At 44.4% G+C, this 21550-nt stretch overlaps 1 protein-coding gene and 1 long non-coding RNA gene across 9 annotated transcripts in view; one reads left to right on the top strand and one right to left on the bottom strand.

Moving 5' to 3' along the window:
• ZNF423 (zinc finger protein 423) overlaps nt 1-21550 on the bottom strand; it is a 234904-nt gene that overhangs the window by 121908 nt on the left and 91446 nt on the right. The window contains exons 1-3 of one of the 8 annotated variants that reach the window (XM_075161206.1): nt 19325-19427; nt 18396-18707; nt 16723-17713 (exon numbers count right to left, since the gene is read on the bottom strand). The exons of 3 other annotated variants lie outside the window; for them this stretch is intronic. The gene's annotated coding sequence lies outside the window, so the exon portion shown is untranslated. Of the gene's footprint in view, nt 1-15324; nt 15601-16014; nt 16091-16161; nt 16299-16722; nt 17714-18395; nt 18708-19324; nt 19428-21550 lie in introns of those variants that run through there. 4 more of the 8 variants (XM_075161210.1, XM_075161207.1, XM_075161208.1 and 1 more) reach the window with 4 other exon arrangements.
• LOC142087219 (uncharacterized) overlaps nt 15634-21550 on the top strand; it is a 6800-nt gene continuing 883 nt past the window's right edge. The window contains exons 1-2 of the long non-coding RNA XR_012675383.1: nt 15634-15942; nt 20039-20218. This is a non-coding gene — a long non-coding RNA (uncharacterized LOC142087219). The remainder of the gene's footprint in view (nt 15943-20038; nt 20219-21550) is intronic.

Below are 21550 nucleotides of genomic sequence, written 5' to 3'. Positions count from 1 at the left end.
AACCATGTCCCTAAACACCTCATCTACACGTCTTTTAAATACTTCCAGGGATGGTGACTCAACCCCTTCCCTGGGCAGCCTGTTCCAAGGCCTGACCACTCTTTCAGTAAATAAATTTCTCCTAATGTCCAATCTAAACCTCCCTTGGCGCAACTTGAGGCCATTTCCTCTCGTCCTATCGCTAGTTACTTGGGAGAAGAGACCAACACCCACCTCGCTACAGCCTCCTTTCAGATAGTTGTAGAGCGCGATGAGGTCTCCCCTCAGCCTCCTCTTCTCCAGACTAAACAACCCCAGTTCCCTCAGCCGCTCCTCATAAGACTTGTGCTCCAGGCCCTTCACCAGCTTCGTTGCCCTCCTCTGGACACACTCCAGCACCTCAATGTCCTTCTTATAGTGAGGGGCCCAAAACTGAACACAGTATTCGAGGTGCGGCCTCACCAGTGCCGGGTACAGGGGCACAATCACCTCCCTACTCCTGCTGGCCACACTATTTCTGATACAGGCCAGGATGCCATTGGCCTTCTTGGCCACCTGGGCACACTGCTGGCTCATGTTCAGACTTTTTGAATGGACAGTGTGCTTAGCCTTCTTAGTGTGACCAATGAACACCTAAGTGAGTTGAGCTCTTTCTTAGCCCACAGAGGGAAGAGATGAGCCATGAAGCATTTGTCAGGCACTCTGCAAAACAGCCTTCAAAATGGTACTCATAACTATTTTCCAACTTCCAGCAAGGGAGGGGAGGGGACAGGATCATCAACTCTATCATCTGACCAAGGCAACGAACATGCCTGGTAGAAGTTGACCTTTTTTCAATCAAGGACCCACTTGCTTTTGAACTCTGAACGGAAGATACTTAGTTTGCAGAGAGCCACGTTCATTCTCCTCGAAGGATGTGAGAGCGCCTTGTGGATATCTGGCATGATCAAAAGGAAACATGGCAATAATATGTCAAGTCACAATCATTACAGCCTCTTCCCAACGCGAGTATGTGTAGGAGATCCCACATTCCACCCATCCATATGGTTCAACTGGGAAACACTTTTACCAAAACATGGACCCTTGAAAATGAAGGTTTTCTTTTGATTTTTTAATCACAATTGCTTTTATTCTTAATAACTTGTTACTCCCGTTACAGTATGAAGCTTAACCTGACTTCTGCTGGGAGAATGTAAGTCATGAAGGTGGTTTCCTTTTTGATAATAGGGAAAATTTTGCTTGTAAGTAGGGAGGGGGGACCAGGACCACCTTACAATCTACACCAGCAGAATTAGCTCTTGGGAGCAGAACAAATCATTGCACCCCTTCTTGATACTGATATCTATCTTTGTCAAATACTTGATGACTAAGCAGCATGTAAATAAACTATAGAGAAGGGGTAGGACAGTATAGTGCAGCTATTTGATAAAGAAAAACTAAGAAACTCTCTTTTCCTATGGACTTCTTAAAACAAGATTTTGGAAAAAGATATATTGAATCTTATGGGCAGAAAGAGGTGCTCAATGGCCCACAATAAGGATATTTAACTTCTTTTCTGATTCCAAATCAAACATTTTCAAACATAATAATTTCAGCAGACACATGAAAAAAGGCCAATTGAAATTTTCTTAATGGTTGTTCTGTTAAGTCAGACATTTTGTTTATCATAATGCTGCATCTACGAGCTAATGCAAGCCATAACCCCGAAGGAAGCCATCCATTTCACATTAGCTATATCCTCCCCATCTTGTCCATGGTTTTTTTTACTACGAAACAGCAACATCAAGAGACAGCTCTGTACTTCCTCACAGTTGCACCCCACTAACACAAGGATTTACTGCTGCACTGAGGGAGCCATATGGAGTCATAGTGCTCTTCTTTCCCGTCCCCTTTTCCTATTAAAGCTGAGACATTTAACGGGCAGTTCCCCTTAAGACACACATGCATCTACAAACATCTGGCAACTCAAGAGCCAGCGGCTCTTGGTATGTTCTATAATTTCTCAGGTTTAACCTGTGATTCGGCTTGGATCCAGGCTGTCAGTGATTTCCAGAAGTAAGAGCTACGGCACTCGCCCAATAACATTTTCATCTGCACAGACAAGCTGTCTGCAGTTGTAAACAGGAGTATAACTCTGCTCAAGAGTATTTCTAGGCATTAGAAAGCACAAGTCCAAAGAGGCGGCTCCACACTCTCTGTTCATTAGAACATACCCTGCCACTCTGCTGGGAATATTTATTACGATGGGCCATAATCCACTTAACATCTTCTAACAAAGTCTATCAGTCTTTAACAACTTTGATTCCAGAAGTTCAATGGCAACAGAGAGGAAAATTCATAGAGAGAAAGCGACTTCCACAAAAATCCCCCTCTACGAACCTGCGTGCCCTGTGTTAGCAGACACGATCATCATTTATTTGTACCTATCAGCTTTGATGATAATTGCAACCCACTTGACACTTCTGTTGAAAGGCAGTATTACCAACAAGAAATCTGATAAATATTCAACTAAATCTAAATTCAATAATTCTATTTATCTTGAAGTCACCACCTCTAAAACTGTTTCAAAATATTTGTGTGTTGAAGAGAGAGGGAGGGGGATGAGGGAACCCTGCTTCTTAAACCAAAATGACTGAATCACTGCATTAATGAACACAACTTTTTCTATTTTTCAAGTTCAGTGAAAGAATGCCATCTATGCAAAATTTTGATCCCACATTACAAAATAATTACATGATAATTACATGAGCATTAAGATGTCTACCCCCCGAGTAAAGCCACTGCACCCAACCGCTAACTAAGGCAGGCCTGGAATGTTTCAGCTTATTAAGGAGAAATCCAGCATTGAGCAAAACCTCCAGCTGAAGCAGATTTCCACTCTTTTACTCCTCTGATTTCTAATTAATAATTAAAACATGTTCCTTTCTTTGGAAACCCAATTAGACTTGCGCATCAGCCTGAAAACAAACTTTTTTTAGTAGCTGAGCTACTTCTCATGGTTTAATGGGGTGGCAGGAGTGTTTTCTACACAGCTCCACTGACACAATTCATTTATTTCTTTCCATTCTACAATGGATATTGTAATCCATCCCCAACAATATAAACATTACATTTGCACAGCTAATTAGGATGTTGGCAGTGTGAATTAGTGACCCTCTGATTTCTTCCAGTCAGGGCTGCCCCTGCTGCCTGCACTACTTAGGATTCACAATTAGGCAATTATATTTTCAGCATCTTTTTTCCACTCTAATGCTACCTCTTTCCTCACATTCGGTATGACCGCATGCACCAAACGAAGAGTTGTGTTGTTTATTTTGGGGTGGGGAGCGGGGGAAGGAAGGGAGGGAGGGAGGAAAGCGAAGTGTGTCACGTTCAATCCTTTTCCCTTTCAGCCTCTGCTAGCTCGACATCAGAGAATGATAGAGGGTCCAGGAGACTGCAAATAATCTCCATAAATGTTTTAAAGAAGTGATTATGCAGAGTGGGTAGGAGATATATTCTGACTGGGAGTGAAGCAAAGGGAAAGAGGGACAAAATAAATAAATCCTGTCCCCGGGTGCAGCGGGCTGGTACTGAACCTCCACGCAGGGCCACGGTCACCGAGCTGTCCCCAGCCACAGGACGATGACAAATTGGAGAGAATTTAGAAGAAGGCAACAGAAGTGATTAATGGGCTGGATGGACTGATTTATGAGGAAAGGTTAAAAGGTCTAATTATATGTATCTTTGTTGAGGAACAGCTAAGGAGGGTGCAGGAACAGCTTGCAAGGGGTTCACGTACGATAAACACCCTCACCGCATTCCACGAGCACATTAGGAAGGGCAGGAGGAGATCAGAAAACAAAATTTTACGCTAGACACCGGGAAGACATCCGCAATAAACGTTAGAAAAGAGCAGTTTCCAACGGGAAAGACTAGAAACCTCATCATTCGAGAGCTGTAATGGACAAAGCACTAAGAAAATACACTGCAGGGGATAATGTCTGTTTTAATGTTGATGCTTGTTTAACTCACTGACTAATGTACACTGTGGAGACATAGCATCTTTGTTAAAGCACAGTACATATCTCCGAGTTCTCTGCTGTGAGAAGTTCTCCATTAAAATCACTTATTATTAGAAGCACTGCAAACATTTTGGGCCAAGTACATGCCCCCCTATATCAGCTTCCGATCCACAGCTGAGGAATCCAGAAGATCAGAGAGTACCAGCGATTGCAAAATTGAATCTCTTAGTTCTCAAATGTTCTCAGATGCTAATCCAACGGTTTCAAAGTTCTGTAATCAAAGCGAACAAAACCCACCACCCCCTAGCCTAGACCACTTTGCAGAATAAAACTATTTTCTTCTTTAAATATGGAGTCACTTTTATGTCCTAGGAAATCAAGTGTTTAAGAGCAAATTAACCTTGGCATTTGTGTGACTGAAGAACAAAAATAAATCAAGAGAACTAAACTGTTAGAAGTAATGAACTCGATACTCTTACTTATACCCAAGTAAATTAGGAATACCGCCATTGAATTAAGCCAATGGAAATACACTGAAGTAGAACTGGTATAAATTAGCAGAGGACCAAGCCAAACATAACCAGAGTGACACATTTCCAGGCCATGTGCAGAGCTCAGCCCAGGGAAAATAATTTACAGTCAGCTCATGGAGACAGGAAGCAATGATGGCAGGCGCAACGGCTCCATAGCTGCTGCAGCGCTAGCAAGCAAAGCTGGAAAATCCACGCGCTGCTGGTCCTCTCTGCAAATCGCAACAGAAACCAGTCCAGACTGTAGCACTATTGGCAAACCATTGTTTGAAGAGAATTCCACCTCCAGTTTTCCACTGCCACTATTCACAAATACAGCTATACATATTGCCTGTAGAGATGTGAAATGTTTCAACTTGTACAGCAATCTGTCCATCATCTTTCCCGTGCATGAGACTACACACAGCCTCAAGCTAGCACAGCTGGACCTCCAGGTGCCAGATTAGGAGAAACCGAAAAGGTCCTTTTCCAAGAAAAATACAACACTCCTTCCCCCAACTCCTGCTCACGTGCATGTGTGAGAACTAAGCAGGCTTGAGGGGCTTTATTTATTCCCTGCTACATGACCATTAAGCTCTACTGTATAGATTTGATTCTGCCAAATTCTGTCACTTAATGTTTTGGATGTAAATTATAAAAAGAGATCAGGGAAAAAATACAGTAGAAAACAGATGCTCTAGACTACAGGGTTTTGGGTGTTTTTTTTTTCAAAACTACTGTTTCCTTTACAGTTTTATTTATTTATTTGGTAAGTAGAGGAACGTGACAACAAGTTCACTGCCATAAAAAATAAGACAATGGTTTTCCCAAGCTTTGCTATTTAAATCCGTTCTGTTCCTCACTGAAGAGACAAAAAACCCCTCTGACAAACTAGACTCCCCCACTAGACAAGGAGCGGTACACAATAGTCAGTAACACACCAGCAGCACTATACGGAGGCTCCACGTTCTGCTGAGGCTCTCTCGAGTGCATTAGAGAGGTAAGGAACTCAATAGCTTTGTGCCTCAGTTTCCCCATCTGTGAAATAAGAAACGTAATATTGAACTGCTTTGCAAAGTTTTTTAAAATGTTACTGTGAAATGAAACAGCCTTGACAAGCAAGTATTTCAAGCTGAGCTTTCAAGTGATACCACTAACGTTCAACTGAACTTTGAGTTCAACTTCTCAATTGACACCACTAAAAAGATTTATACAAAAGCTTTACACACCCATGAAACTGAGCCCTCTTGTGTAGTTTACAGTACATTAAATCACTATACATCAGCACAAGTTTTGTGGCTCTTAGGACAGTCTGCGGAAAGCACTGAGAACAGAAAACTCTCATAAAAATCTGGAACTGAAACAACCTCAGCCCTATTGCAACTATCAAGTCACAAAATCTACATATTACAGCAACATCATTGATCTGTCTTGAACTGACCAAAGTTTGTAGTTCAGGACAGAAGGTAAAGAGTACCAAGAGCTTCTCAGGAAACCTTTGAATGTCATTTTAATTGAGATTTTACAAGGCCCGATAACACTTGTTATTTTCAGCTTCAACTAGTCACCGGGTCTGTCACTAGTTCACCGCAACAGAAACTCAGTGATGCATTAACACTTTTCGTTACTAAATTCAAAACAGTTTCTCTTTTATTAAGACTTCAGCCATGTTGCCTTGTTAACCCGGCTTGCCAGAACAAGCCAGCCTCGTCACAAAAATCTTAGCCCTAGAAAGATTTAAAAAAGATTTTAAAATTTGTCTTTGGTTCTTATTTTATGTGTTTATTTCCAGAGCATTTCCAATTTATATTTGTTTAACAGACTAGTGTATCTAAATCTTTTTAGCCACATGTATCACTCACCAACATGATTTTATTACAACGGGTATGTCATTAAAGCTTAACCTTGCACTCAGTCGCTAATCAAAAACAATACAAGCAAGCAAATCAAATGTTCCAACTTAACTAAAATCTCCTCCCTTTAAGCAACAAATAAAGCCTGGCTGGCTCACAGGGAAACTTCCATGTATCAGCATACCCACAGCTCACTCAAATCAGGCACATTTCTTAAGTCTAAATTTAGCTGTTTGCATTTCTTCAGAACTTTAATTCCTGAATATTGTGTTGACCCTGAGACTGTTGAAGTGCCAGATCTGGCTGCAGTCATATCGAGATTCATTTATGGCAAATGCAAGAAGCGAAGTTGCTGTAACACACAGGCTCGCAGTTAGGAACAAACACACCAGCAAAAGGATCAGGCATTCAGAAGCTGAGATACATCTTCCAGTAATGATGGCAACACTGTATCTCACATACGCGCTAGTGCTAATGAGTAGTACGTTAAGCTACTTAACCAGTGGAAGAGGAGAAAATGATAAAATTTTACATACATATAGGAAGGTTGATTTCATTGAGACACCACTTGGGTTTTCAAATCTCTCCTTCACCGGAAGCAGAATCAATCAATGAGTGCTCATTTTTGGACAGTATGAGACCGTGCCTTCCCTTGGAAAATACGAGCTCCTAAAACACTGCTGTGCCAGCGAAATGCCTCAGCAGCGGGGACACCTGTGTCCTCCCCGCGCTGGAATCTGCTGCCGAGTTACGGCAGGTAGACAGGCTTCACCGGCGGATAACCAGACCTCATCATCCTGGCGAAGGCAAGCACGGTGCAAGCGCCGCCGGTTTTCACCACTTCTTGTGACAGAAGACGGAACAAATTCTTTTTTGTAAATGCAAGTTTAAAATTTATATTATAACACCGAATCCACCAAAGCTGCCAAGAGACATTGAACTCATGGGATCTGTGAAAGTTTTTCACACCTGTGTTTTTCTCCTGTGCCTAATATTATGGGAGGCATTTTGGAGGATTTTACAATGCAAGTTTCAATGAGACACTTACAGTCTCCCTCAGGCAAATTGTCACAGCTGCAGAGGTCTGCTACCCAGCTGCCAATCAAGGCAGGCAGGGAGTATGTGCAGTGAAATCACAAAAAAGGCAGGCTTCATTAGATTGCTGAAACCTAACTAGAGGCTATCTGGGCATGCTCGAGCCCTTAAAACAGGGTTGCTTTAGAAAGAGGAATTTTTTTCTTTCCTTTCCAACTCAAGAAAAGGCTCTAGTACTCATCGAGGAATGTGTTGATGCCAACTTTCCCCTTTCCAATTTCAATGTTTGTTTTGCTCTGTCTAAAAAAAGAAATTACATTGCCCTATAAGCTTTTATTATTAGATTAGCTGATATAGTTGGAAAAAGTGAACAAGATTACAGGTTCCACGTCCCTTTGCCAGATCTCAGAAGTGTGTCTACTTTTTCCAACTCTAGAAGCTGCCCCAGTAAAATACTATTTCTCTCTACAACCTTTCCTTCCTTTATTTCCTCGGAGCACTACAGCTAAAAAAACCCACTGGTATTAAAGATGAACTGTAGTGGAAGAACTGGAAGAGAATTTTTCCTCCTTCACTCCTAACTCAGAAATATTCTGAGGGAACCAATTGAATTAAAAAGAAAAAAGAAAGAGAGAGATCTGCAGAAAAGGCCAAACACACAGAAGTTCAGCCCAAATGATAATCAAGTGGGAAATTTAAAAACACATGGAAACAAGTGGCATATTGTAAGCCATTTAGCAAAGTTAATTATAGGTATTCACTACATCTGGTCTTGGCCTCTATTCAGCAAAGTATTTAAGCATGTGCCCAAGTTTAAGCAAGCTCAGGCTGAAAAGCCTACGTGTCCAGTCACGTGCTGAAGTTAGGCATCTGCTTAAGTACTTTGCTGATGCAGGACCATAACGTATAATAAGAATCTCCCTGAAAGTTATCTAATAAACAGCTGTTATTTTCAAAACTACACAAACATAACATTCGTTTTATGTCCCTAAAAGAGCTGGTGTCATGAGGGTATAAATCCACATCTAAAATTGTTTCAGACATAGAGGTGTGTATGCATATATATTTTGTGAATGAAAATAAAAAGGCAGGCATTAAACTAAAACATAATCAGGCACAACAAGCTGCATATTATCCTCTGTCCATTACCACACGTAACCTTTGCTATCCTCACTGCTTCTTCGTTATTTCTTATTGACAATTTGTTGTATTATGCCTCAAGTTAATTCTCCCAGGAAAACAGGGACAATGTTTTGGGTTTTTTTTAATTTGTGCCCATTTAGATCTGCTTCTGAACATGGAAAATAGTGACACAATGTTCAAACATTAATGTTTAAGTGGCTGAGCAGCAGATCTCTAATTTTCTGAATTTCCAGATTGTCACGAATCCTGCTAAAATGAAAGGCACTGGGGAAAGCTGAGCCCCCCCCTTCAAGGCATTTAGAGTTCACTGGGTGTGGGTGCCTCGAGTCTCGAAGTTTGAAAATTCTGGGCTACCTATTTACAATTACAGGCGTATTTCCCGAGCGAATTGTGCTGTGACGACTGAACCTTGCAAATGTCACCGGGCCCCGCTCGGGCAGGGCGCAGGCAGCAGAAGCGGAGCCATTGTTGCTGGGGCCCGGAGGGAGGAGGCGCCGCCAAGGCAGATGGGGACTGCACTAATGCGGCGCCTCCCCAGGGCAGCCCCCCGGCGCGGCGGCCTCCCCCCGGGCCGCTGCCCTCCCCGGGGACACCCCGGGGACAGGGCTCTGCCGGCACCACCTGCCTCCCTGGGGCTGTGGCGGGGCGCCGCGGGGGCCACCACGCACGGCATGGCGTGGCATGGCATGCCATGTGTGCCACCCCGAAAAGCGTGGCACAGGGGTGCCGCCTGTGCCACCCCGGGCAGCCTGGTGGGGGGGTGCCCCCCCAGATGGCGTGGCAGAGGGGTTCCTGCATCTGCCGCCTCAGATGGTCTGGCACAAGGGTGCTCCAGCCTCAATGACCTGGGGCAGGGGTGCCACGCGTGCCACCCTCCTTGGCTCGGTGAGGTTGAGTGCAGCCACCCTGTTTACACGTCCTGTGATGAAGATGCAGCGCACAGAGACGTAACGGGCTTCTGTGATTTCAAGACAACAATAAGAACCTCCAACCCTTCTCTCCTGCTAGTGTTACTAATAACCTCCATATTGTCATCTGTCCTACCTGAGCTAACAGTTTATAAACTGCCACCCGCAGCTTGTCCCTTATAGTTTATTAACATACACTAATAAACAGTATGCTTCACTCCCACTGTGCTGCCAAGTGAAGCCAGTCAGAATAACTGCATTAGCTTTACTGTTCTTTCTCAGCACATTTTTCCCACATGGGAACAATTAGGACAAACTCCCTCCAGATTATATTTAGAGATCCATCATATTTGCAGGAAAATAATAATAATCATCTTTTTTGCAAATGCATCTGTAGGCATCTACAGAAGATTAACCTGACTGACGTTACCAAACATGATAGGATCTTAACCTCCTCGGCAGTTCCCCTGCACGGAAAGGGTTAATGCTCTCCAGGCTCCGACTTACACCTATTATGCTCAAGTTTAAAAATAAGATGTGAAAGATGCATTATGTAAGGCCAGTACTGCTATCCTGCCCATCTCCTATTTTGGAATTAAAGATCATCATTGCTCACATCAAAGGGGCTGGGTGAGAATAAAAGAAAAGACAGGAACAATGAAAATAGCTACCCGACACAAACCAGATCAAAGGACCAGACACAGAAAATGAGGAGCTAGGGGGTCCTTTAATTACTGTCCACATCCTCCAAGTCATGTGGTGAAAAAGAAGAGAAAAAAGTTTTGAAGGCCACTGGGTTTTGTCTTGCTGTGGCTCCTGTTTCCACAGCCTGTGCCAGTTCCCTACAAACTGCTCTGCTTTTTATTTTTTTTTCATTTTATTAAAGTCAAATAGGACTCCTGGACTCCAAAACTCCTCCCTTATGCCAGGAGGAGGAGAGAGAAGGAGGGGTAAGAGGGGCAGTAGTGGAGATGATAGTCTATAGCAATTGCCTGAAACAATTTCAGGAGGACTGCTCCAGGCAGCGCCCCGGGAGCTGCTTTGGGACGGAGAGATCTGGCTACCTGAGGCTAGTCTTTATCTGCAGGCCTCCCGGGTTGAGAAAACTTCAAATTCACATAGGGCACTGCTCCATGGGGCAGCAGATCAAACCTGGCTACTAGCTGTTTGAGCTCAGCAGCAGAAAAAAGGATTGCTCTGGGACTGAGCGTAAGTAGAAGCATGATTAAACTTCAAACATATCCCCCCCCCCTTTTTATACACAGCAGACACTTATGGCTAATATTTCAATATGGACTTTAAAAATACACTGCAAATAACTTACTCCAGCATGCTGGCTGCGGGTTTAAAAATAATAAAAAATTAAACCAGCTGTATTATTGCAATGAAGTCAAATGTTCAAGTTTACCTTTCATGAATCATTAAGGGAATGTTAAGTTATTTAAAGGGACCTCTTTTTATTTAACTCAGCCGTCAAGATTAAAATTTGGATATTTGACCACTGATTGGAGTGACACATCGTAGCATTTACTTCCTTCTATTTACATTTCAAATGTGGTGCGTTTCTCCCTAATTGCTCTTGACTTATGTTTATTTTTAAAAGACAGTATAAAAATAAGTGGCATAAGGAAATAATAGGACAATGATTTAAAAATTCATGTGCAAGAAGCTGACCAAACTTTCTAGGAAATAATAGCGCTTTGTCACTTTTAAAAAGATTTTGGAAAAGAATAGCTCCAGGATGTTCCCAAGAAATTGTATTTGCTAATATAGATGTTAGCAGTGGACACAGACAGAAGTCGCTGAAGAGGAAAATGTATTCCTGTGTCAGGTCAGTCTGCTTGGATTTATGCTGTATGCCAAACTAGAGCATGAAAAGCATTCAAACAGAATTTTATAGACTTTGAAGAAGGCAGCTAATGTCACCAAGACAACATCTAGAAAAGGGGAACACAGGATACAAAGGCATCCTTCTCCCCATCCTATTTACAGCTTGGAAACTCTTAGACAAGCAGCAAGGATGATGTTTTAAGAGGCAATTTAGCCTCCAAACTCCAATGAGTGCCAAGTTACTTCATCTTCTTTGTGATGAAAGTTGCCTCCATCGTTTCCCGCTCTTGGACACTAACACACAGTGAACAGCCATTCTCAAGAGGACAGCTGAGAACTAAATTAAGCAAATATAGACTACAAAGCTGCTTTCCAAAGTGGGCATCATGCCTAGGCCCTACATCTAAGCAGTATGCTAGGTATGTGTACCAAGTTCCAGTTAGCTGTCTTGCAAACATCCGTGGTGGGAACCTTGCCCAAGCAAACCTTCAAAGCTACCATAGCTCTGGTGGGATAAGCAGGGGTGTGGTGGGACTGAGACATTTGCCTCCTTGTTACAGGTCTCAAAGTATCACATTATCCATTTAGATAGCCTTTTGATTGAGAGAGCTTCCCTTTTGGGCTTAGCCCCAAATGCTAAGAACAGATGAGATGGTTTAAGAAAGTCTCCAGGTAAAACATGAAAAGGATGCTTAACATCCAGCTTCTGACGAATAGCTGCACTCAGGGAGCCACAAGGGCTAGGGAAATAAACACGGTCAATTAAATGAACTGATTGAAAAGAAATCAGAGATCACTCAGGGGAAACTCTGAGATGCAGTCATACAGCCACCGCAATCTTTTTGGAAGGTGGTAAATGGGGCAAAAGCCAGGAAGAACTGGAGTGCCTTACTCATTTGGCAAAAGGTGGCTGCCATAAGGAAGGAAATAAACTTTAAAGGAAATAAAATACACAGAAAAATCCATGATGGGTTCAAAAGGAGGCTCAACCAGCTCACTCAACGCCTCTTGAAACCTCAGCACTGAGTAGGAAATACAGTAAAGGCTCTTCAGCAAATGTTCTGTCCTTTCGATAGACTGTCCCACAAAATGCACTGATAGATGCTGAGTAATCTTCCAAAACACTCCAAGATGAATTAACAAGAAGGTATTAATTGGAGAGCAAACTAACAGGGATGGTGCAGAATAAGACTCTTTTTTTTTTTTTTTTCATCAGAAAAATACCTACGTGCTTATTCATGGGAGGGAGAAATTTTCTAACAGTTCAGCTATTCTTGATGCTTTTGTTCAAAAGACCTCAGGAAGATAGTGGGATCACCGAACAGGACTGCCAGAAGTAAAGATCTGCATGGGAGAGCTACCTCTGCTTTGTGTATTTCCTTTGCATATTTGACAGTAGATGCTGGGGCTGCCCAAGCAGTGGTGTGCTTTGTCTGGGCTCTGAGCTCAACGTCATACATAACCGAAGACGACTAAGCACAAACGGAAAGCACGCTTCTCCCGTAGATAAGTAGTCTGGAGAGGCCATAAATGTGAAAGCATTGAGACAATGCCAGCATATCTAAAAATCAAAACTAATGAGCTCAAGCTGCCGTCACTAGGAGCATGTGTGCCTTTTCCTGTCTCACTTGCTGGAAACCCACGGGTATTGCTGCAAAGGGAGGGAAGTCCTAACGTGGTCTCCGACTCAAGAGAAGGACATCTTGCAGAGCTAATCAAGTTAGTTATCCCAGGGAACTCAAGCAACATTTGCTGTTGGGATTGTGGAATTCTGATTTTGACTGTGGAAGTCAATCACCTGGTTAATTCTCATTTAACCTGGCTAGAACAAAGCACTGCTCATTAAGTCCTTTCAAACTGCACCAGAAACAAAACTCAAATTTCACATTTTGCTACAGATTCCTTTTTTGTGAGAAGAATCAAACAATCACAGAATAATTTAGTCTAGAAGGGACGTATGGAGGTTACCTCTCTATAAACTGTTCCTCAAAGTTATTTTGATGCTACCACAAGAAAGTCACAGAGCATATTGGAGAAAATGTCATCACTTTTTTTTTCTTTTTTTTTTTTTGAGGACACTTTACAAAAAAACCTACTCTAACAGACTGGCTCCTGGAAGCCCATCTATTGCTGGGCAGAGAAGATACTACCTCGTCATGCTTTCCAGAAGCAGGACATTTGCTTCCCAAGGCCATTTCTATGACAGTGTCTCAGGGAGGTAATGAGGCAGCAGTCGATATTGGAAAAAAAAGCAGAGCAAAGGTCAGTGGTTGACAGAACTGCCTGGCCAAAAGCACAGAAAAGTAAAATAAAGTAGATGTATTTCTTCATTCTACTAAGTTTCTGATTTTGTAAGTGTGGGAGATATTATCCTCTGCTGAAGTTACTAATTTCATCTTACACTTCTCATTTCTTCTCCTGAGCCAACAACCCTAGCCTTTGTGTTTCACGTCTTAGTTGCTGCTTCTGGACCCACTCTACCTTTATCAGTCTTTTCCACTTCTTCCCTCCCCACTCTGTTTTGACATTTCTCATCTTCCTCCTGCCACTTACCGCCCCATCTCATATCCTCTGTTCCTATCTCTAGTCCTGTTACTCTAACCTTTCCCTGGCATACAATCCATCACCCTCCCTGATTTCAAGACTATGCTCATCCTCTTTCCATCTCTTCCTCTACTTTTCTGTCATCTCCATGGTCAGAGCATATAAGTCTCCCTGAAGGCATTCACTCTCCTTGCCAACTGCTTCGTCTACAAGCTCTGTGAATCCAAGACCAAGGATGATGTGGGACTATAAAAGCGATATAAAAGAGAGGGTCAATGCTTGGCAATCAGTTGAGACACTGTTCCCAACATAATGAAGATCCAGGCAAAAAAAGAAACTTTGTCAAAATTACAAAAAGACCTAGGTGAATTTAATGCATATTTCAATATTAGGAAAAAAATAAGATTACATCTTTCAGAAAGGCACTATTGTTCAGTCAACACCTTCAACCCGGCCCTAACGGAGTCGAAAGAACAACTGCACAACTCCCCTGCACACTTCCATACAACTAAAAGACAAAGCATAACTCTGATGCTTCTTAATTGTTATACACGCTGCCAGAATATAGTATTTACGTACACATGGCTATCTCAAACATAAATTAACTGATGCCTTACTGAACTTGCCCTCTCATACTGATCATACTGATACATTTTTGCACAATGAGATTTGCTCAAAACCTTTAAGTTCTTCAATTCTAAAACATTTTTAAAGACTCATGTGAGGTCCCTAATGCAACTATAAACCTGATGAAATCTGCAACCAATCCAACCATTTCACTTTGAGTTTAACTTGGATGTATTCCTGCATGCTTCCACAGCACCAACTTAAAATAACCTGGTGAATTTCCTCCTTATTCTCCGGGGCAGATGTAATGTTCTGGCTGCGACTTGAGTGAAATGCTGTGAATTATACGGGAAGAACAACCGTAATTTCAGAATATTCACCTGAAGACCATGCTATACCTTAATGACACTTTTGTCTGGTAATAGGCACAACCCATACCCAGGAACAGAAGGAGACCTGGGCTGCCAAGCCACACAGGCCTGTAACAAAGCAGGGAAAAGGAAATGTCCCAGGAAAAGCCAGAGCTGCTTCACTCGTAAATGTCCCAAGTTTTACCAAAGGGACAGAAATAATTTTGGTGGCGTTTCCCTCTCCATTCTTCCCTTTTCTGCTCCCTCCCATATTTCCTCTCCATCCACTGCCACCTCCCAAGCAGCTGCTGCCCTGTTACTACTCTCCCATCTTCACTGCTACATGAATTCACCCAACTTTTCCCCTAGTATTTTATTTATCTCCTGCTGTCCATTTAAAAGCTAGGATGTGACAAAACAAGTATACAAGTCTGTTTCCCAGTGAACTACTCTCTTCTTTAAGGTATCTTAACATACAGCCCTCTGTTTCAAGGGAGAAATCTTCCTTCATCCACTATCCTACCCAACAGCGTGCCTTCTGAGCTTGCTCTGGGAAAGGCAAAGAAATGGGAATCCAGATAAAAGTCACTTTTTAAACAAACCTTAAGACTTTGTTCATCAGCTGCTGCTCCACTTGAAGCTCAAAAGAGAAAGACGCCACAATAATGTCCCTACTTAAAATGTTTTTCAGTGGTGGCCTGCGGGCAACAGCTTGCTCCCGCTTCCGGGGACTTCAGGAAAGGTGGCCACCACAGCCCCACAGGACAGCCGGAGCGGCTGGGCAGGACACCCCATGCGTGCACAAGTCGAACACGTGAAGTTGGGCCTGTGTTCCCCCAGGTCGCTGGGGAGCAGTAACCCCGCAGGAGGGCCATTCAGGCCGCCCGGGGCATATGCTTTAAGTTAGTCTGTGTAATTCCCACTCTGTCGCCAGCCCGACTGATGAAAGTCGCCCCGTTTGCAGGAAGGAGGAAAGCGCAAGCAGAGAGCAGGTGCCGCCTGCCGCTTCCTGAGCCGAGTGAAACCCTCCGCCTCCGGCAGCCCCAGCTTGGGCTCGCGAGCCCCGGCAGCGGGCAGGCTGCCTACAGTCACCTCCAGCACAGGCCCTATGGCGCAGCGCGGACACGACAGGGACATGGGAGCGGCCCCCGCCACCGCCTCGCGCCAGCGTTCACCTCGGTATCTGCGCCGGTGACTGCAGCCTTCCTCCCTCCTCAGAGGTACCATCCCCCACCGTGCCCTCCACAGAGTGCCCGCCTGCCTCCCCGCTTCCCGCCACAGCCACCACGTACCCCTGCCTGCGCCTCGCTCTCCCCGCGGCCTCTTCCCTCAGGGCCCTGGGCCTGTGCCCCCACCACTCCCTTCCCCACACCGCCCACTGCGGCCCCCGGCCCCCCTCCACCCCACAGAAACACGTGGGTCAGGAGCGCAGGTCCCACCTCCGCGTGGGGAGCGCAGCAAGACGGTCCCGCCGTTGCAGCTCTGCTGTGGCTGCGCGCGGGCTCAGGCACGACCCTGCGCCTCACACACCCAGCGCCCACACTGGAGGTGAGGCGGCACGGGAAAACCTACAGCCACCACCGCGCCTTGACCTCGCACTGCACGGCCAGCGGGGGCTTTTTGTTTCGTTTTTAAGTTAAAACCTGCCCCCTTAAAAGGAGTTCAGGAGTTTGTTCATGAGACGCCTGCTCCTCCAGCTGCCTGCAGCTGCCAGCTCTCAGCATCCTACAGACTGACACCCCAAAATTCAGCATCATCCCTTAGCACGGAAACCATTTTTTATATCTGTTTCCAGAAGAAGCAGATTTTGTCCTTTCCCTGCACTCCCCTGGGGCAGGGCTGGCGGCTCAGAAGGTGCTCGACGCCAGTGGCCACAGCTCTGCCTCCCGCGGCGCGGCCCTGGCAGCGGCCCTGCTGCCAGCAACACACCTTAGCATGGAGGAGCACAGAGGCCGGCGGGCGGCCTGTGAGTGCACGTTATCTCCGTGAATTTTACTCACTTTTCTCTATCCAAACAACCCGCAGTGCTTTTCGCTTAGGCACTTGTTTTCCCCATCGCTGTCAGCACTTCTGAGGCCAACAGGCTAAGAGCACTGGCCAGACTTGGAAAGGCTGGAGGAGGATGAAAAGGGTGCTCCTGAGCACTGCTCTAGTAAGACACCTGCCTGCCCAGTGGCAGTTTATCAATCAGTTATCTTTCAGGCAGAGAAGGCCAGTGTCACTCTGTCAGTCATCTCACAATGGCCAAAGAGACCAGACCTCGTTACTTTTGTGGGTTTAATTATACTGGAACCTGGAACGTCAAAGATGGCAGGTCAGCAGCAGCTCTCAAGCCTACAAGGAAAAAGCAAAAAAATCTTCTTTCCACACGACGACTCTCTAGTCTGAACCATGTCCCTGCCTAAGTTGATACGCAATGGCTGTGTTGGCATTAGGCCAAAGTTTTTACATGGTCCCTTCAAGAAAGTCATCTTTTTTCACAGCTGACTTGACCCTTTCATAACCAATGGTCACGGCAAGGCAGATTACCAGCTTCTTCAGCAGAGGAGACCCATTAGTCTGATAGGATATCAGCTATGATTCACAGCCACAAGGCCTGGGGCTTCGGGATACCCTTTGCCTGCCCAAACAGCCAGCAAATGCTCCATCACCTCAGTAGTTGAGAAAAATCCCATGAACTTCAGCCCAGGCACAAAGAAATCTTCTGTTGCTCCTCTGGGGAAAACATGACAGAGGTTCAGTGAAAACCCCAGCCTCTTCATGATAAAATAAACCACAGTGTCTTACCTCAATAAGGCCCATTCATTTCACCAGCACATCCACACACGCACTTGTTCCAGGATGGGAACCAACAAAATCACAGCAAAAGTGGGTTGTGATAATCCCTGGTTAATATTTATTTCCCAGGTTAGGGGTGTTTTCCCTCCCCAGCGTTTGATTTCTATTTCTCTGGCACTGCAGTATTGCTTGCCTGCCCACCCTACACAGTGTCTATATGGGAAGAAGAATACACTGTTAGCGCTTGCAACGTTCATTTAAGATATACAATACCCTCAATACAGTCTGTTAATTCTTAGAGAATGATTTTTAAAACAGGCAAAGAAATGCCCTCCACTAAAGAAAGGAAAATCTAACATGTGAAAAAATGCCAGTTTAGGTCTATGGTGTCATGGTCCCCAGGGGAGGCTTTTCCCCCCTCAATACTAATTACCTACTAGGCAGGATACAGCACTATACGTTAAGCACCATGTCTGATCAAGCAGAAGAGTTTTTTTAAATGGTTTACTAGTTATTAGGTATCCTGCACTCTACATGCTGTGCTGACATAAGATTTTACTGCTTGCGGATACAATTGCCAATGACTAAAGAGTATAAAAGGTTTTATTTACTTAAAGCACACAAACTACTACTACTCCTGAACGCTGTATTGGGGGAATCCCCTTAAAAATTGAAAAAAGAATCTGGCTGACAGGTTGCTAGTGAGAAAGATCCAAACTGGTTAAAATAAACCTGGAGAGTAACTTTGGATTCGTGCCTTTAGTATAAAATACCAAAGGCACGAATCTCTGTTTTCCTCTACGTAAATCTGGTGCTACGGGGTATGAGGTTGCGGAGAGGGAAGCAGGAGAGGAAGAAGAGCTGCAGAAACGCCCAACGTGTATATGCCACGCACCGGAGTCCCCAGACGATCCCCTTCTCCGGTGTCACTATCCGCTGGCTTTGCGGGCAAAATTGACTTCTCGTCCCCGGTAGCCAGCAAGCACACAGCCCAGCAACCTGACAAAGCCATTGATTTTCCTTGTCCTTAAAAGCACGCTCCGCTGAGCTCAGAGCCGTGCGCTTGTAACTTTAAGGGGGGTGCATTTTATTTAATTCTGCCTTTTCTTGGCCTGAATTTCCCCCAAAAAGCTGAAGAGGGCATGTGCTTATTATCTTTTAGTGCAGCATGTGCTCGGTGCAACCTGAGCTCTTCGGATACTTCGGTCTGAAAATTAGAAAAAAAATTAATTGCGAGGAAAAACAAGGCTGCTCTGCGACTTTGATTCAATCAATTACCATTATCTTCCAGCGCAGCCCTCCCTCCCGCCCCCGGACCAGTTGTGTTTAACTTTCTTTGCCAGTCGCCGCGGCCCCGCAGCGCGCTGGCGGTGCGGCGCTGGCGGCTGGCTCCCGCGCGGGGCCCTTATCAGGCGCTCCCAGTCAGCGCCGGCCCCGCACAGCTGTCAGGGACCCCCTCCGTCCCCCGCGTTATCTGCCGCCGCAGGCCTCGGCCGGGCGAGGAGGGGACCCGCGGCCGCCCCCGGCCTCCCTGCCGCCCCCCGGCCGGGCCAGGCTCTGCCGCCGGCCGCCCCGCTCCCGCCGAGCCTCCTCCGGCGAGCCCAAACCGTCTGAAGAGAAGCAGGAACAAAACCGCAAATTTAGATTAATAAAGCATTTGTTGATTCTACAGAAACTTAGCAGGCCCCTAAGAAATCCACCAGAGACCTGTGCAGCTCCAGTAATTTTCTGTTATATTATCTTTCTTGTAAAATACTTCCCCAGACAGAGCCCCCAAAGGGGCTCAAATATCACTGTGACTAACCGAAATCAATGTGCACTCACCTATTGACATTTTTACATAGTTTTTGGATTTAGTATCCGGCCCAAAACACAATCAAATCTTCTGCCAAGGAAATAACAGGCACTTAGCTAGTCAGCTATTAGTGTTACAAAGGAAAAAATGTGGGCACCCAAGGGAGATGGGAGAGACGGCATTGACGTCAGGGGTAATTGGGTGTCTGAGAGAAATTGCCAACGGCTGGCCAAAACCCCCAGAGGCCCACACAAAGCCGAGCTGCAACTCTAATAAAGGAAAGTAAATTCTAGAAAGGGGCTTTGCTGCAAAGAAGCCTAGCAGGAACCAAAAATATCTCCCACATACACAAACACACATACAAATAAAAAATACAAAATACGTTTAGGAGCTCTCTTTCGCACATCTGGTTTAGGCTAAAGTGCTTTCTACTTTTTTTCCAGGACCACATGGATTTTTATGTTGTACCGTATGTTCACCATCTATTTTTATAAAGAGAATTCAGGGCTTTAAAGAAACTTATTTTTAATCATGTGGCTTTAAACTACAATCTCCCTGTCACCCGCTCTGGCACCGTTAGAAACGTTTTGGTCTTTTCTTTAGAAAACCCTGAACTTCCATGGAGATTGACAAGTACAACAGAGCCATTGCGATGGCCATGGTTAAGGAGCTGTCCGACTGGTAAAACCGTATTTTCACGTATAAAACCTCTCCGTCACCTCTATTCTATCTATATATTCCAGTGCCAGCACTCCCCTCACACAGATGCTCCACTCACATGTGAGACCTGAGGGAAGAGATTTCAGATCAGACACCCCGGGCAGAGTTTAGCGAGGACTCGAAGGCTGTAGCCTCTTCTTTCCACTCATCCAGATCCCTACCATATAAACACAGAACTGCTGTCCTCCTAATGCACTACACAGGTGAAGAACAAAGCGTAGTTGACCGGTTCTTACTAAGATCTATCTTTCTTCGTCCCCCTTCTCCTCCCCCAGGACTTCTATTATACTCCTCCCACAGTAAGACTCAAACATCTTGTCACTAATTGCATTGTAAAATTCAGATTGGTGCTTTCCAGGATGATAAACTGGTTTATAGCTTCTATATAAAAGATTTAGAGTTTAAACAAAATTTCAAGAATTACAAGATGATCAAGATCTTAATAGATTTAAATCTGCTATTACACACACTTGTGTCCACATCATAACCATCATCATCTTGCATCTACAGGAGTCCTTACAAGCCTATCAAGCGAGTGTTAACAATTTCACTTATAGCCTGCCCTCCACCCAACCAAAGAGCAGAGGAGGCAGAATCACAATTTAGAAAGAGGCTAAGGTACAAACAAAACGGCCACACACAAAGCACAAAGGGCTCCTTAAGCATCACAGCAGCTACAGTATAAAGTCTTTAAAAATATATATACAAAATAGAGCTAAGTTTGAAAAGATCAGAAGCGCTTGATCATAAAATTTTATCACAGAGAACAAGATGATTTTTACTCTCAGAGAAGGAAGAGGGGCATTAACACAAAAAGCTCACTAAGAAATATAAATGCAAAAAACTCTCTACACAAAAATCAGATGCAAACCAAAAAAATGCCCCAGACTTTGGGATGTAAAGATTAAATTTCTTCACCTCTTCCTGGTGAGCCTAAGTTTTGCAGATGATGCCATTCGTGTGGAAGAAGGTCTGGAAAGGCCCCACCCACAGTTGTACTGCGCATGGGGCAGCGGGGCAAACGGGGGAGAGGGGTGGGGGAGACTGTCTCCACTACCTGCATCATTTTTAATGGCAAATCTTCAGGCGTCACTCAGACCTCTAAGTGATAGCCAGGAGCATCAGGCGTTCTTCCCTCTTCACTTTCTACAGCGCTTACAGTTCAACAGAGAAATGGGAATTAAAACCATTGGACTAACGCTGTAGTATCATGTCCCTGACAACGGCAACAGAAACAGTTAGCAATTAGTTTCTATCCTGAAGTTTGCATCCTTGCAGTTTTATTGTACAAATATTGCAATGAGACGCTTTTTAAAATTCTACCTTAATCTTTAAGAAAATATAACCATACATCCTGTAGCCAAGCACATGTGCATGACATACAAATTAAATCATTCACACCAAAGCACTACATAAAGGAAAAAGCAGCCTTTCCTTTATGCTCAGTTAAAGCAGTGTATGAGTAATAAATGCAAAATGCCATAATATTAAATATTTGTATCTAGACAATCTTATAAAGCCTCCTACTGCTGCCT

The sequence above is a fragment of the Calonectris borealis genome, chromosome 12, assembly GCF_964195595.1.
Source record: "Calonectris borealis chromosome 12, bCalBor7.hap1.2, whole genome shotgun sequence".
Lineage (NCBI taxonomy): Eukaryota > Metazoa > Chordata > Aves > Procellariiformes > Procellariidae > Calonectris > Calonectris borealis.
This window is presented reverse-complemented; position numbering and strand designations above follow the sequence as displayed.